We start from the raw sequence: 14521 nt of genomic DNA on the forward strand, positions 1-14521 counted from the left end.
GGGAGGTGTTGATGATGTCTCGGAGTTGGGGTGCGATGCTGTTGTCGGCTTTGTTGAAGATGTAGTGGGGGCATGGGTCGGTGGGGGATCCTGAGTGGATGGAGTTCATTGTGCGGGTGGTTTCCTCGGTGGTGACCGGGGTCCAGGCGTGGAGGGTGGCGCTGTGGCGTGTGGGTTCCAGAGGGGGGTACGTGGTTGTTGTGGTGAAGCTGTTGTAGATGTCGGTGACTTTGTGGTGGAAGAAGGTTGCGAGGGAGTTGCAGAGGTCTTGTGAGGGGGTGATGGCGTTGTTTTTGGCGTCGGGGTTGGTGGGTTCTCTGATGATACCGAATAGTTCTTTGCTGTTGTGAGAGTTGTTGTCAAGTCTTTCTTTGAAGGAGGATTTTCTTGCTGCAAGGAGGAGTTGGTGGTGTTTTCTGGTGGCGTTTTTGAGTGCTGACATGTTCTCGTCAGTCTGGTCGAGACGCCAGGTTTTCTCGAGGGTGCGGCATTGCTTTTTGGAGTCCTTGAGGGTGGAGTTGAACCAGGTGCTTCTCTTGTGGTTGGCTCCGTTCGGGCAGGCCTTCAGGGGAGCCAGGAGGTTAGCGCAGTCGGAGATCCAGTTCGTGAGGTTGTTGGCTGCCTCGTTGGGATCTGAGGTGCTGGTGGGGGGGTTCTGGGAGAGAGATGATGTGAGTTGGTCGGCGGTGATTCAGTTCCATTGTCTTCTTGGTGGTTGTTGGGCGTGGTGGTGGGTTGTGGTTTTCTTGTAGCTGAAGTGGACGCAGCTGTGGTCCGTCCAGGAGAGTTTGGTGGTGTGGTTGAAGGAGATGTGTTTGCTGGAGGAGAAGATGGGGTCGAGCGGGTGTCCGGCGTAGTGGGTGGGGGTGTTGACCAGTTGCTTGAGTCCGAGGTTGGAGAGGTTATCCAGTAGGGTGGTGGTGTTGGTGTCGTTGTTCTTCGCCAGGTGGAAGTTGAGGTCCCCTAGGAGGATGTAGTCGGCGGAGGGGAGGGCTTGTGGGCTGATGTCTTCGCTGAATTTGGTGCGTGGTCCAGGGGGCCTGTAGATGAGGGTTCCTCTGAGGGTGGTCTTGGGGTCGCTGTGGATTTGGAAGTGGAGGTGTTCGGCCTCGGGGAGTGTGTTGTCGGTGATGGTCGTGATGCGGATGGAGCACTTGTGGACGATGGCGATGCCGCCTCCGGTGCGGTTGGTGCGGTCTTTCCTGATGATTTTGTATCCGTCAGGGATGGCTATGGCGATATCGGGTGCCGAGGAGGGGTTCATCCAGGTCTCCGTGAGGAAGGCGATGTCTGGGGATGTTGAGCCGATGAGGTTCCACAGTTCGATGGTGTGTCTGTGGACGGAGCGCGTGTTGATCAGGATGCATTTGAGTTTGTGTTCGGGGGTGCTGTTCTTGTGGGGTGCATTGGGGGTGCGTGGGCAGGTGAATCTGCAGTTGCGGCAGGTAAAAGGTCCGAGGGTGCGTCTCGGGGTGGTGCGGCAGCAGCCCGGCGTACCGCCGGGGTTGAGTTCGACGAGGGCGGCGGTGTTGTAGGTCAGGCATGGGAGGTGGGGGTTGTGGGGGCCAGGGGTCGTGGCACTGGGCGCGGTGCAGGCGCGGACGGGCACAGACGGGCTTGCCTTTGGCGCGCGTTCGTGCAGCGGCCGCCATTTAAGGGAAAGCTGGGAGGAGGGGTCAGCTGGAAGGCGGGTGGCGGGGGGGTAGGGGGCCAATGGGAGCTTCAAACAAACGGCAGGAAAAAATGGAAAAAAGCGGGGGAGAAAAAATACGGCGAAGACCGAGAAACGGGAAAGAAGCGGAAAAAAAAGCGGGCAAACGGCGAGGGGGCACGCACAGTCAATCTGGGTCACGCACTCGGGGTACAAAAGGATGAGGGGATGGCAATCGCTCAGCACTCGGGGGGGCACGCACTCGGGGTACAAGGAAGCAAAAAGGAGGTGGACACTCGGGAAACAGGAATCAAGGGGGACACTTACTCACTTTCAGAGGGCAGCAAGGCAATAAGCGGTAACAGACACAGGCACAGGTGGCACAGGTGGCGCTGTCGCGGCTCGGGGAGCGACCTACCCTGGGGTCAAGGGTCGCTACCCGAGTCGCGCAGCGGCCGCCATTTAAGGGAAAGCTGGGAGGAGGGGTCAGCTGGAAGGCGGGTGGCGGGGGGTAGGGGGCCAATGGGAGCTTCAAACAAACGGCGGGAAAAAGCGGAAAAAAGCGGGGGAGAAAAAATACGGCGAAGACCGAGAAACGGGAAAGAAGCGGAAAAAAAAGCGGGCAAACGGCGAGGGGGCACGCACAGTCAATCTGGGTCACGCACTCGGGGTACAAAAGGAAGAGGGGATGGCAATCGCTCAGCACTCGGGGGGCACACACTCGGGGTACAAGGAAGCAAAAAGGAGGCGGACACTCGGGAAACAGGAATCAAGGGGGACACTTACTCACTTTCAGAGGGCAGCAGGGCAATAAGCGGTAACAGACACAGGCACAGGTGGCACAGGTGGCGCTGTCGCGGCTCGGGGAGCGACCTACCCTGGGGTCAAGGGTCGCTACCCGAGTCGTGCAGCGGCTGCCATTTAAGGGATAGCTGGGAGGAGGGGACAGCTGGAAGGCGGGTGGCGGGGGGTAGGGGGCCAATGGGAGCTTCAAACAAACGGCGGGAAAAAGCGGAAAAAAGCTGGGGAGAAAAAATACGGCGAAGACCGAGAAACGGGAAAGAAGCGGAAAAAAGCGACGAAAAAAGCGGGCAAACGGCGAGGGGGCACGCACAGTCAATCTGGGTCACGCACTCGGAGTACAAAAGGAAGAGGGGGTGGCAATCGCTCAGCACTCGGGGGGCACACACTCGGGGTACAAGGAAGCAAAAAGGAGGCGGACACTCGGGAAACAGGAATCAAGGGGGACACTTACTCACTTTCAGAGGGCAGCAAGGCAATAAGCAGTAACAGACACAGGCACAGGTGGCACAGGTGGCGCTGTCGCGGCTCGGGGAGCGGCCTACCCTGGGGTCAAGGGTCGCTGTCTGGAGCTGCCTTGATTTCCATACCAATGCAAATGCCATTTGGAAGTTTTTCCCTATTGAGATGCAGCAGAGGGTCCTCCCTTGAGTACGCTGACTTCCCTCACACTCCAAATGAGGTGGAGAAACACTGGGGTGGGCTTGTTCTGCCCACCCCTAAATGAGACCTATAGTCATAATATTCATAGCTTTCATCCATTGTAACCTAAGAATTGCTTTAGTAAGTAGGATTGCAGATTTTAGATTTTCATGGATAGGATCATTGGCTATTTTATTAAAGCTGGGGGCAGGGCCGGACATGCCATACCGGGCATCTGGCTGTAGTACGAGTAAAAGTGTGCGTTGGTTGGGCAACATAACCATCAGAACTGTGCGAGACTGATTCTAGGCACAACTTCCTGATATGTTGGCTGAAGTCCTGTTAGCTTACAGTGCACCATATGTACTCCTAACCCACAGGGTACCAAATGGATGCGTAACCTCGGAACATGACAACTCTGACTCCCCAAGGAAATTGTGGTAACAGACCTTGAACCCTTTTGCTTAGTTTCTTATGCATACCCAAAGAGATACACAAGAAATACACAGTACAGCATTTCAATATAATAATCAATAGAAGGAAACAGAATAATGTTATTAGCATTACAAGAATGGTGAAAAATACAAACAGTTCAACCATTTTGCTTATTAGAGAGAATATATGCTTGCAAATAAATACTGTAATATATTGTACTTTTGCCTAGCTCCTCATAATCTATCATGTTGAGGGTGGGTGAATCTGCCAAATTCTGTGGGGTGATCTAACTCCCTGTTACCTGTGGGTCAGTGTCATTAGGCTGCCTGTCTTGGTGTAGAGCTGGGCAGCATCCCTCACATGAGTTAAGCAAGAATCAGCTGATTTGGAATTCCAGCATGGAGAAATAGTTCTCTGTCTGAACAAAGGCTTAATGTCATACATCTAATAAAATCCTCCTCATAACCATGCCAATGCCACAGCCAGGATGCCATTGTTTATTCTATTGTGATAGCTCTGTCGCCGAGCAGCCCAAACAAATGACAACATCTTGCGTGATGAACTTAGCCCTTGTACAGAATGTTCAAGGTGTTCTGATAGAGTGCCTGCGAAGTGGTAATGTAAGCAAAACTGAGTCCGAAGAATATTATCCTGTATGTGCAGGAGTATGAATGTGTGTCAAATATCTTTGTGGGTAGGAGGAGAATGCAACTTAAGAATGTGAGCATGGTAAATGGTGTTTCTTTAACCGGGTCTAATGTACACACATGACAGGGCATTTCCCCAGGAGGCTAGAAGGGTGGGGCCAGTGTTGCAGCAGTGGGGGCTTGACTGGTTTTGTTACTGGGGGCCAGTTTTGCAGTGGTGCTGCAATATTGGCCCTCAGTAACAAATTTAATGCTATGTAATGTAAACTAGATTTGTAGAGGTCGCTGTCACCCAATGGGTATCCTGGCGCTGAGAGAGTACCTTGTTGTTATAGTGCATGATTGATCGGCCACCCTAGGATAAGGCATACAGTTAAAAATTAAGGGGGGGAGAGAAACAGAATAAGACAACAAGATGGATCAATGACAATACATCTGTATATTACTCCTCCCTCGGGAACAGCCACGTTTTCAGCCTCTTCCTGAATTGCAATAGATTCTCGCTTTGCCTGATGTTGATTGGGAGTTCATTCCACAGCTGTGAGGCCGCGGAGCTAAAGGCTCTCCCTCCTGTCCTGGATCTTTTAAATGTTATAGTATTCACCAAGTTTGCTGAAGACAAACAAAGGTTTCTCGGGGGAGTATACCATGTGAATTTTCTCTGCAGTGGTCTAGGACCCAGACCATGTACTGCCTTAAAAACGATGCAGAGAGATTTCAAAGTGTATCCTCTGCCTAATCGGCAGCCAATGAAGATCTCTTAGGGCCAGGAATGCAGAGAATCTGCGCTGTCAGTTCAAAGCTAGCTTTGCTGCTATTGTTTTTCGATTCTTTGCAGCTTCATTTTTTGTTTTTTTTGTTGCATATTTATACAGCGCGAACTCGACCCGAAGGTATTGGAGCGCTTTACATAGCACCGTATTTACATTACACATTCAGGCACTGGGAGATTATGTGATTTGCCCAGAATCACAGGATGTGGACGCGACCTCGAGGCTCGAACTCTGGTTTCCAGCACCAAAGTCGGCAGCGTAGCCGACGGACCACATCCTCTCTTCAGTATCAAGTAATTTGAAGCGCCAAGATACAGGGAGTTACAATAGTCCAACCTGCTCAGAATAACACTCCTCAATACTTGTATTCTGGCAGACATTGGCAATAGTGGGAGAATCTTTCGTAAAGCTCTAATCAAAGAAAAACAGATACCAACTGTTTTGTTTACTTGTGAGTCCAGTTGAAGATTGTTATCCATCAACACCCCCAGATTGCGTACTGTTTTAGTTGGAATTAACGGTGTATCTGTAGAGGTGAGCCGGAAGTCAACGGGAAGGGGGTGAACTATTTTACTAGTAGTGCAGTATACAACTTCTGTTTTATCTCCATTGAATTGGAGGAAGTTATTTCTAAGCCAGGTTGCAGTACTTTGCATGCACTTATGAAACTTATCCATGGAGATTGTTTGATTCCCTTCCAGCGAAAACACAAGATGTGTATCATCAGCATAGTTGACTAATTCTACTCCAAAGGACTTGATGATAGGAATAAGTGGACGCAGGTATATTTTGAATAAAATTGCACTAATTGCCGATCCCTGCGGGAACCCATGTGGGACGGATGTCTTCGTAGATGTGAAAGGTTTGAATACTCACTGCCTGTGTCCTGTCCGATAGATAGGACTGAAGCCATTTTAATGCATGACCCTTAACTCTAATGTTTCTAAGTCCTTTTAGCAGAATGCTGTGGTACACCGTATCAAATGCGGCTGACATGTCCAGCAGCACTAATACGAACGATTGTCCATTGTCAGCTCGCATTCTAAAATCATCAAACACAGTCACTAAGGCTGTTTCTGTTCTGTGCTCAGGACGGAACCCGAATTGCAGCTCATCCAGTAGATGATTATCCTCTAAATAATGCTCTAAAAAAGCAGCAAGCAAGCATTTACAGCCTTCTGGGGCCAGGCAGTGCTTTCCTAGGGGCTGGTCTGGGAAAATTGCCATGGCTGCTTTGGGTTCACAGGCCGGCCCAAATATATATTACAGCGCATTTTTAAAAGCTACCATTACAACGCATCCCATTACAACGCATACCATTACAACGCATAATACTTTTAGGGTAACAGTAGGCTAAGTGTTGGATAGTGTAGAGGTAAAAACTACTATTCCCACTCCAGTGAGTGCAACAGTGGGGAAAGTGTTGGATAGTGTAGGGGTAAAAATAACTATTCCCATCCACCCCAAAACCCATACTCACCCTAAGACTAAATAATCTCCATTACTTTCCTTATAATGCGTTGAACTGGCATGCGTTGTAACGGTATTCGTTGTAATGGCATGTGTTGTAGTGACATGCATTGTAATGGCATGCGTTGTAATAGCATGCGATGTAAAGGCTGTTGCGTGTAACAGTTGTGTTGTAAAAGCAGTGCGATGTAATGACTGCATTGTAATGAATGTTCACTGTCTGGCCCTGGCTGGGGGTATGACAAAGGTGTGACATTAATTCGGGTGACGCCACTGTGTGTGGAGTATGCAAACACATTTGTTAGGATTTGCACCCTCAGAGTGCTGGGTGTGACACTGTGTGTGTGGGATAATTTCCATCTCTACCAATGGAAGGTGAATGACTTGTCCATGTGCATATGTGTGCGAGTGTGCGAATGAGTGTTTCATTTGCATCGGTAAAATTGGAATTGAGATCTTCAGAGGTCACAAAGACAACTACACCAAGTATCGACCACAGCTCCCTTTTGAGATACGATAACTTGGATAGTGAGTACAAATTGCATGAGTGAAAAAGTTAACATTTGCAGGAGCAACTCTCCAACCACTTCCAGGTTCACAAAAGGTCAGAAAGGAGTTTGTGAATGCTAATAAAGTCAGAAATTTGTCAGAGTTCAGAAACTCACAAGGCTAACCACCCCTTGGAATGTCTACTTTCCACTCCTTGCATGGGAAACTAGGTCTACGCCCAAAAAGGCTGGTAAGGACTAGGACAAGAAGGGAGCATACCAGATCAGTCAATCAGAGCCTTATGCAACCTGCTGAGGTATGGCAACATAGAGAGCAACAGGTTGGTTGGGTGGTCTGTGGCAGATGGGCTGTCAAAAGCAACAGCAGAACTTCCATGCCACATGTAGACAGCGACTTCTGTGAGTGTACAGAGAAGAATCAACCAGCGGTTGGGCTAACACTTCTTGGGTAGTTTAAGTGGAAGCATTGGGAGAAACTAGGGGGTATATTATCAAGGACGGCGTTAAAATTATCGCTGCTTTAGCGGCAGGAAACTGCCGCTAAAAGCGGCGATAATGGGCTTGATAATATGCCGCAGAGAATTCCAATAGAAGCCCATGTTCTGTTGTCAACATGGGCTTCTATTGGAATTCTCCAGGGCATATTATCAAGCTCATTATCGCCGCTTCGGCGGCAGTTTCCTGCCTCTAAACCGGCTATAATTTTAACGCCGTCCTTGATCATATGTCCCCAAATGCCTTTTAACTTTCTTTGGGTGCACGATTCCCATGCCATGTATGTCTGCTCAACGTTTGGTGTGCGTACACTTATTTCTGTTATATGTTATTTTTTCCTTTCCTCCATTTCCTGTTTCTTAAAGAATCTTCCAGGCTTATCTAGCCCAGTTTCTCTCTTTTCTCATATATTTCAGACTACTTTACCTTCACCAGTGGCAAATGTTGTGGTCCTCGATGATCTAGTTCCAGACCTGGATTTTTGGTACATTTTGGGTCTTGTTAGCGGCTGTTTTCAGGAGTATCTTTCACAGTGGTTCTCAATGTATTTTTTTTTTAGAATCTGCTCAATTAAATGCAATGCATGCCTAATGCTTAAGCGTAAGCCACTTCTTCCCAGGGTCTGTCCCCTATTTTTCCTGGAGATTGCGACAGCCAATAATATGTTTTTCAGGCTTATGTAAATCGCACAGAGAGGACATTGGATTGACTTATATCTTGACTTTTGCTTCACTCCTCATTTGAGAATTCTGAGAATGCCTTTGTGAATCAGATCCCTACTATTCATACACAAATCTCCTGCAAATGAAATATTTTTATTTTTCTGACCGTGCTGGTGGCCTTTTCAATTACGCCTGCATACTTTCGGTACGCAAAATGTAGGGAATTACGTCATTAATCTATGTTTTGCGATTAAGCACCGTTAGTGGTAAAATGTTACCAAGAGCGTGTTCAAATAAAGTGACAGGCCAGAATGCGAGCAGCTGTTACTCGCACCACATTTTCTGCAAAATTCATCCTCACATCCCAAATGTAATGAACGTTATGCTAAAATATCAAATAAATCTATTTCACGTACTTACTACTAATATCAATTAGTCCGAAGTTTTGCGTAATTATGTGAAAGCAAATTATACAAGTTTCGCACATCTGCACAGCAAGGCTCAAAGGCGATGCTGAGCTTAGGTTGCAGGACATTTTAATGGCCTTCTCAGTCCCTAAGCAGGCTTCTGAAGCTGCAAGGGAGAAGGTGAATCTTCTGCCATCTCACTTGATAGGAGAGATTCACCAAAGGAGGGGGGCTGAAGGTAGGAAACTATTAATGTTCAGGGCCTGGTGCTGGCTGGATAATCCCTTCCAGTCTTCTGAAGATTCAGGCGCTGTGCACAATGGAGGGATGGCATGGCAGTGGATGACCAAGCCACTCCATTGCTTTACAAGGGTGTGTTTTATTTGGCATGATCAAACATTATGGGGCTTATTTACAAGCCCCTTGCGCCGCTGGTGCGTCACTTTTAGTATGGGAAAAAGCGCCGCATTGACAGCGCTAGGGGCTTCTACATAAGCGCTGAAATATGTTTCGATTCTGATAATATTTCTACGTCAGTTGTGTATCTGATTTCACCCTAAAGTCCATACTGCCAACCCGCTGTACTTTGTACAGATGTGGTGTGTCATGGATGCTTGCATTGTTGTGGTCCCTGCATTTCTACTTCATAAGTATGAGTGAAGCTGGTACTGATACATCCTTTGCTACATCAATTCCATGTGTGTTAGGGAAGCTTGCATAGCTTCCTGGGCCGGCCTTAGCACATGTGGCACCTGGTGTGACCATCAGTGTTGGTGCTCCCCAATGACCACTTTCTCCATGGATTCCCTCACTACTACCCTCCAGCAGTGACCCTCATCTCTCGAGAGGCCCTCTCTTGCATGATTTTCCTTTTATAATGTTTCTCATCCAAATGTAGGGTGTCAGAGCACTGTACATCTCACATATGTGCATATTATGCACAGACGCAATTACTCATTTGAGTGTGCAAATCAATCCATAGGAAATGGTACATAAGACAATGAGGACTGCGAGGTGTAGGAGTCACATGTCATCCATACTGGTAGGCATTATGTGTAACAGAGTGCTTGGTCTGGAGATACACAAACGCAGGGCATAAAATGTAAAACAGTACTTGGAGTTATCCTTAATAAGAAGAAGGCACAACTACCCAAAGGGAGTATTTTTAGAATCCTTAGATAACGCATGGTGGTGGAAAAACAATAAGGTTCTAAACCCATGCCTTGCAGTTTTCCCACTGCCGATTCATACTGGTTTATAGCTCACTAGTCACTATGCTATATTTGGATTATAATTTATGAACTGCAAGTAAGAAAAGGATCTGTGTGAAAAGCAGTAACCCGCTGAGCCATCTTGATAAAATACAATTCTTTGATCTGCATGTTACACATTGTGCTTTGCAGGAGGCACATTATCCCACTGGCAACTTTATGATGAGTCAAAACTGACTAGACAAAATTGAGATCGCTCCAGCGATTACAATAATCAATACTTCTGCTGTCTGTGATGTGTTTTTTCTGTGTGTGAATCTTGCACTGATGATGTCTGCCATGTATGTGTTCTGTGTATGTGAACAAAGCTTGCACACCACAGCCTGTGCTGTTCTACTATTGGTCTGAAGGAGCTTGCACTGACAAAGCAGTTGCTGTACCTAATCCATGTGCACACCGCTGTAGTCTGCGATGTGCCTTTTTTTGTAAGTGAGGGGACCTTGTACTGATGATGTTCGCCTTGTCCCGATTCTGTGTGTGTGAATGAAGCTTGCACGCCACAGCCATTGCTGTTCTACTATGTGTATGAAGGAAGCTTGCACTGTCAACGCAGGTGCTGTATCCAATCCATGTGTACATCGCTTTAGTCTCTGATGTCTCTTTTATTGTAAATGAGGGAACCTTGCACTGATGATGTTTGCCCTGTCCCTGTTCTCTGTGTGTGAGTGAAGTTTGCATGCTGCAGCCTGTGCTGTTCTACTATATTTTTGAAAGAAGTTGGCATTGGTGCAGCAGGTGTTCTCCCTGTTCTATGTGCACCCTGCTACTCTCTGTGATGTTCTGTGAGTGGTTGGACCTTGAACTGATGAAGTCCATTGTGTACCTTTTCAATGAGTGCAACAGAAGCTTGCAGCGACTGCTTGGGCTGCCCCATGTGTGTGAAGGAAGCTTGCAATGACATAGCAGGTGCTGTATGTTTTATGTGCACACTGCTGCAATCTATATTTTCCATAATTCAGTTGACCTTGCACTGATGATGTTTGCTTTTTACCTCTTATGGGTGTGCAAACGAGCTTGCATGCCACAACATGTGCAGTTCTACTATATGTATGCAAGAAGCTTGCACTAAAGCGGCAGGTTCTGTATCTAATCCATGTGCACTCCACCACAGTCTGTGATGTGTCTCCTGTAAGTGAGTAAACCTTGAGCTCATGATGCCCACTTTGTATCTGTTCTGTGTGTGTGTGACAGAAGCCTGCACGTCACATCTGTACTGTTCTACTATGTGTATGAAGGAAGCTTGCACTGATGCAGCAGGTGCTCTAACTATTACATATGCACTCCCACACAGTCTGCGATGTATCTTCTGCAAGTGAGTGAACCTTGCACTTATGAATTCTGCCCTGCTCCAGTACTGTTTGTGCAACAGAAGCTAGCATGCCACAACTTTTACTGTTTTGTTATGTGTATGAAGGAAGCTTGCAATGATGTAGCAGGTGCTCCACCTATTCCACATGCACACTGTGGCTGTCTGTGATGTATCCTTTCTGCAAGTAAGGGAAACTTGCACTGATGAGGTCCGCCCTGTATCTGTTCTCTGTGTGTAGTAGTATGTTTGAAAGAAGTTTGCGTTGGAGCAGTCTGGCATGTGTCTCCTGCAAGTGAGTGAACCTTGCACTCATGAAGTCTGCCCTGCACCTGTTCTGTGTGTGTGACAGAAGCTTGCATGCCACAGCCTGTGCTGTTCTACTATGTGTATGAAGGAAGCTTGCACTGATGCACCTAGTGTTGTACCTATTCTATATGCACTCCCCACAGTCTGTGTTGTGTATTCTGTAGGTGAGTGAACCTTGAACTCATTAATTCTACCCTGCACCTGTGCTGTGTGTGTGAAAGAAGCTTGCATACCACGACCTGCACTGTTCTACTATGTGTATGAAGGAAGCTTGCCCTGATACACAAGGTGACCTACCTATTCCATATGCTCTCCGCCACAGTGTTTGATGTGTCTTCTGTAAGTGAGTGAACCTTGCACTCATGGCGTCTACCATGCACCTGTTCTGTGTGTGCGACAGAAGCTTGCATGCCACAACCTGCACTGTTCTACTATGTGTATGAAGGAAGCTTGCACTGACGCACCAGGTGCTCCTATTCCATATGCACTCGCCACCGTCTGTGATGTGTCTTCTGTAAGTGAGTGAACCTTGCACTCATGACGTCTACCCTGCACCTGTTCTATGTGTGCGACAAAACCTTGCATGCCACAGCCTGTGCTGTTCTCCTAAGTGTATGAAGGAAGCTTGCACTGACGCACCAGGTGATCTACCTATTCCATATGCACTCCACCACAGTCTGTGATGTGTCTTCTGTAAGTGAGTGAACCTTTCACTCATGATGTCTGCCCTGCACCAATACTGTGTGTGCGACAGAAGCTTGCATGCCACAGCCTGTGCTGTTCTACTAAGTGCATGAAGGAAGTTTGCACTGATGCACCATGTGCTCTACCTATTCCATCTGCACTCCATCACAGTCTGCGATGTACCTTTCTTTGTAAGTGAATGGGCCTTGCACTGATGAGGTCAGCCATGTGCATGTTCTGTGTGTATGACTGAAGCTTGCATGCTACAGCATGAGCTGTTCTATCATGTGTATGAAGGAAGCTTGCACTGACGCACCAGGTGTTCTACCTATTCTATATACACTCCGCCACAGTCTGTGATGTGACTTCTGTAAGTGAGTGAATCTTGCACTCATGATGTCTACCCTGCACCAGTACTGTGTGTGTGACAGAAACTTGCATCCCACAGACTGTGCTGTTCTACTAATAGTATGAAGGAAGCTTGCACTGATGCACCAGGCGCTCTAACTATTCCATATGCAGTCCAACCTAGTCTGTGATGTGACTTCTTTAAGTAAGTGAACCTTGCACTCATGATGTCTGCCCTGCAGCAGTACAGTGTGTGCAACAGAAGCTTGCATGCCACAGCCTGTGCGGTTCTACTAAGTACATGAAGGAAGCTTGCACTGACGCACCAGGTGCTCTATCTTTTCTATATGCACTTCGCCACCGTCTGTGATGTGTCTCCTGTAAGTGAGTGAGTATTGAACTCATGACGTCTACCCTGCACTTGTTCTGTGTGTGCGACAGAAGCTTTCATGCCACAACCTGTACTTTTCTACTATGTGTATGACTGAAGATTGCACTGACGCACCACGTGCTCTACCTATTCCATATGCACTCGCCACAGTCTGTGATGTGACTTCTGTAAGTGAGTGAACTTTGCACTCATGATGTCTGCCCTGCACCAGTACTGTGTGTGCGACACTAGCTTGCATGCCACAGCCTGTGCTGTTTAACTGAGTGTATGAAGGAAGCTTGCACTGACGCACCAGGTGCTCTATCCATTCCATATGCACTCTGCCACAGTCTCTGATGTGTCTTCTGTAGGTGAGTAGACCTTCCATTCATGATGTCTGCCCTGCACCAGTACTGTGTGTGCGACAGAAGCTTGCATGCCAAAGCCTGTGTTGTTCTACTAAGTGTATGAAGGAAGCTTGCACTGACGCACCAGGTGCTCTATCCATTCCATATGCACTCTGCCACAGTCTCTGATGTGTCTTCTGTAGGTGAGTAGACCTTCCATTCGTGATGTCTGCCCTGCACCAGTACTGTGTGTGCAACATAAGCTTGCATGCCTAAGCCTGTGTTGTTCTACTAAGTGTGTGAAGGAATCATGCACTGATGCACCAGGTGCTGTATCTATTCCATATGCACTTTGCCAAGGTCTGGGATGTGTCTCCTGTAAGTGAGTGAACATTCAACTCATGATGTCTACCCTGCACCTGTTCTGTGTGTGGGACAGAAGCTTGCATGCCACAGCCTGTACTGTTCTACAGTGTGTATGAAGGAAGCTTGCACTGATGCACCAGGTGCTCTACCTATTCCATATGCACTCCCCACAGTCTGTGATGTGTCTTCTGTAAGTGAGTGAACCTTTCACTCATGATGTCTGCCCTGCACCAATACTGTGTGTGCGACAGAAGCTTGCATGCCAAAGCCTGTGCTGTTCTACTAAGTGTATGAAGGAAGTTTGCACTGACGCACCATGTGCTCTACCTATTCCATATGCACTCCATCACAGTCTGCGATGTACCTTTTTTTGTAAGTGAATGGACCTTGCACTGATGAGGTCAGCTGTGTGCATGTTCTGTGTGTATGACTGAAGCTTGCATGCTACAGCATGAGCTGTTCTATCATGTGTATGAAGGAAGCTTGCACTGACGCACCAGGTCTTCTATCTATTCTATATGCACTCCGCCACAGTCTGTGATGTGACCTCTGTAAGTGAGTGAACCTTGCACTCATGATGTCTGCCCTGCACCAGTACAGTGTGTGCGACAGAAGCTTGCATGCCACAGCCTGTGCTGTTCTACTATGTGTATGAAGGAAGCTTGTACTGACGCACCAGGTGCTCTATCTATTCCATAGGCACTCCGCCATAGTCTGTGATATGACTTCTGTAAGTGAGTGAACCTTGCACTCATGATGTCGGCCCTGCACCAGTACTGTGTGTGTGACAAAAGCTTGCATGCCACAGCCTGTTCTTTTCTGCTAACTGTATGAAGGAAGCTTGCACGTACACCCCAGGTGCTGTACCTATTCCATATGCACTCCATTACAGGCTGTGATTTGTCTTCTTTTGTAAGTGAATGGACCTTGCACTCATGTTGTCTGTTCTGCACCAGTACTGTGTGTGCAACAGAAGCTTGCATGCCACAGCCTGTGCTATTCTACTAAGTGTATGAAGGAAGATTGCA

The sequence above is a fragment of the Triturus cristatus genome, chromosome 7, assembly GCF_964204655.1.
Source record: "Triturus cristatus chromosome 7, aTriCri1.1, whole genome shotgun sequence".
NCBI classification, from domain to species: domain Eukaryota; kingdom Metazoa; phylum Chordata; class Amphibia; order Caudata; family Salamandridae; genus Triturus; species Triturus cristatus.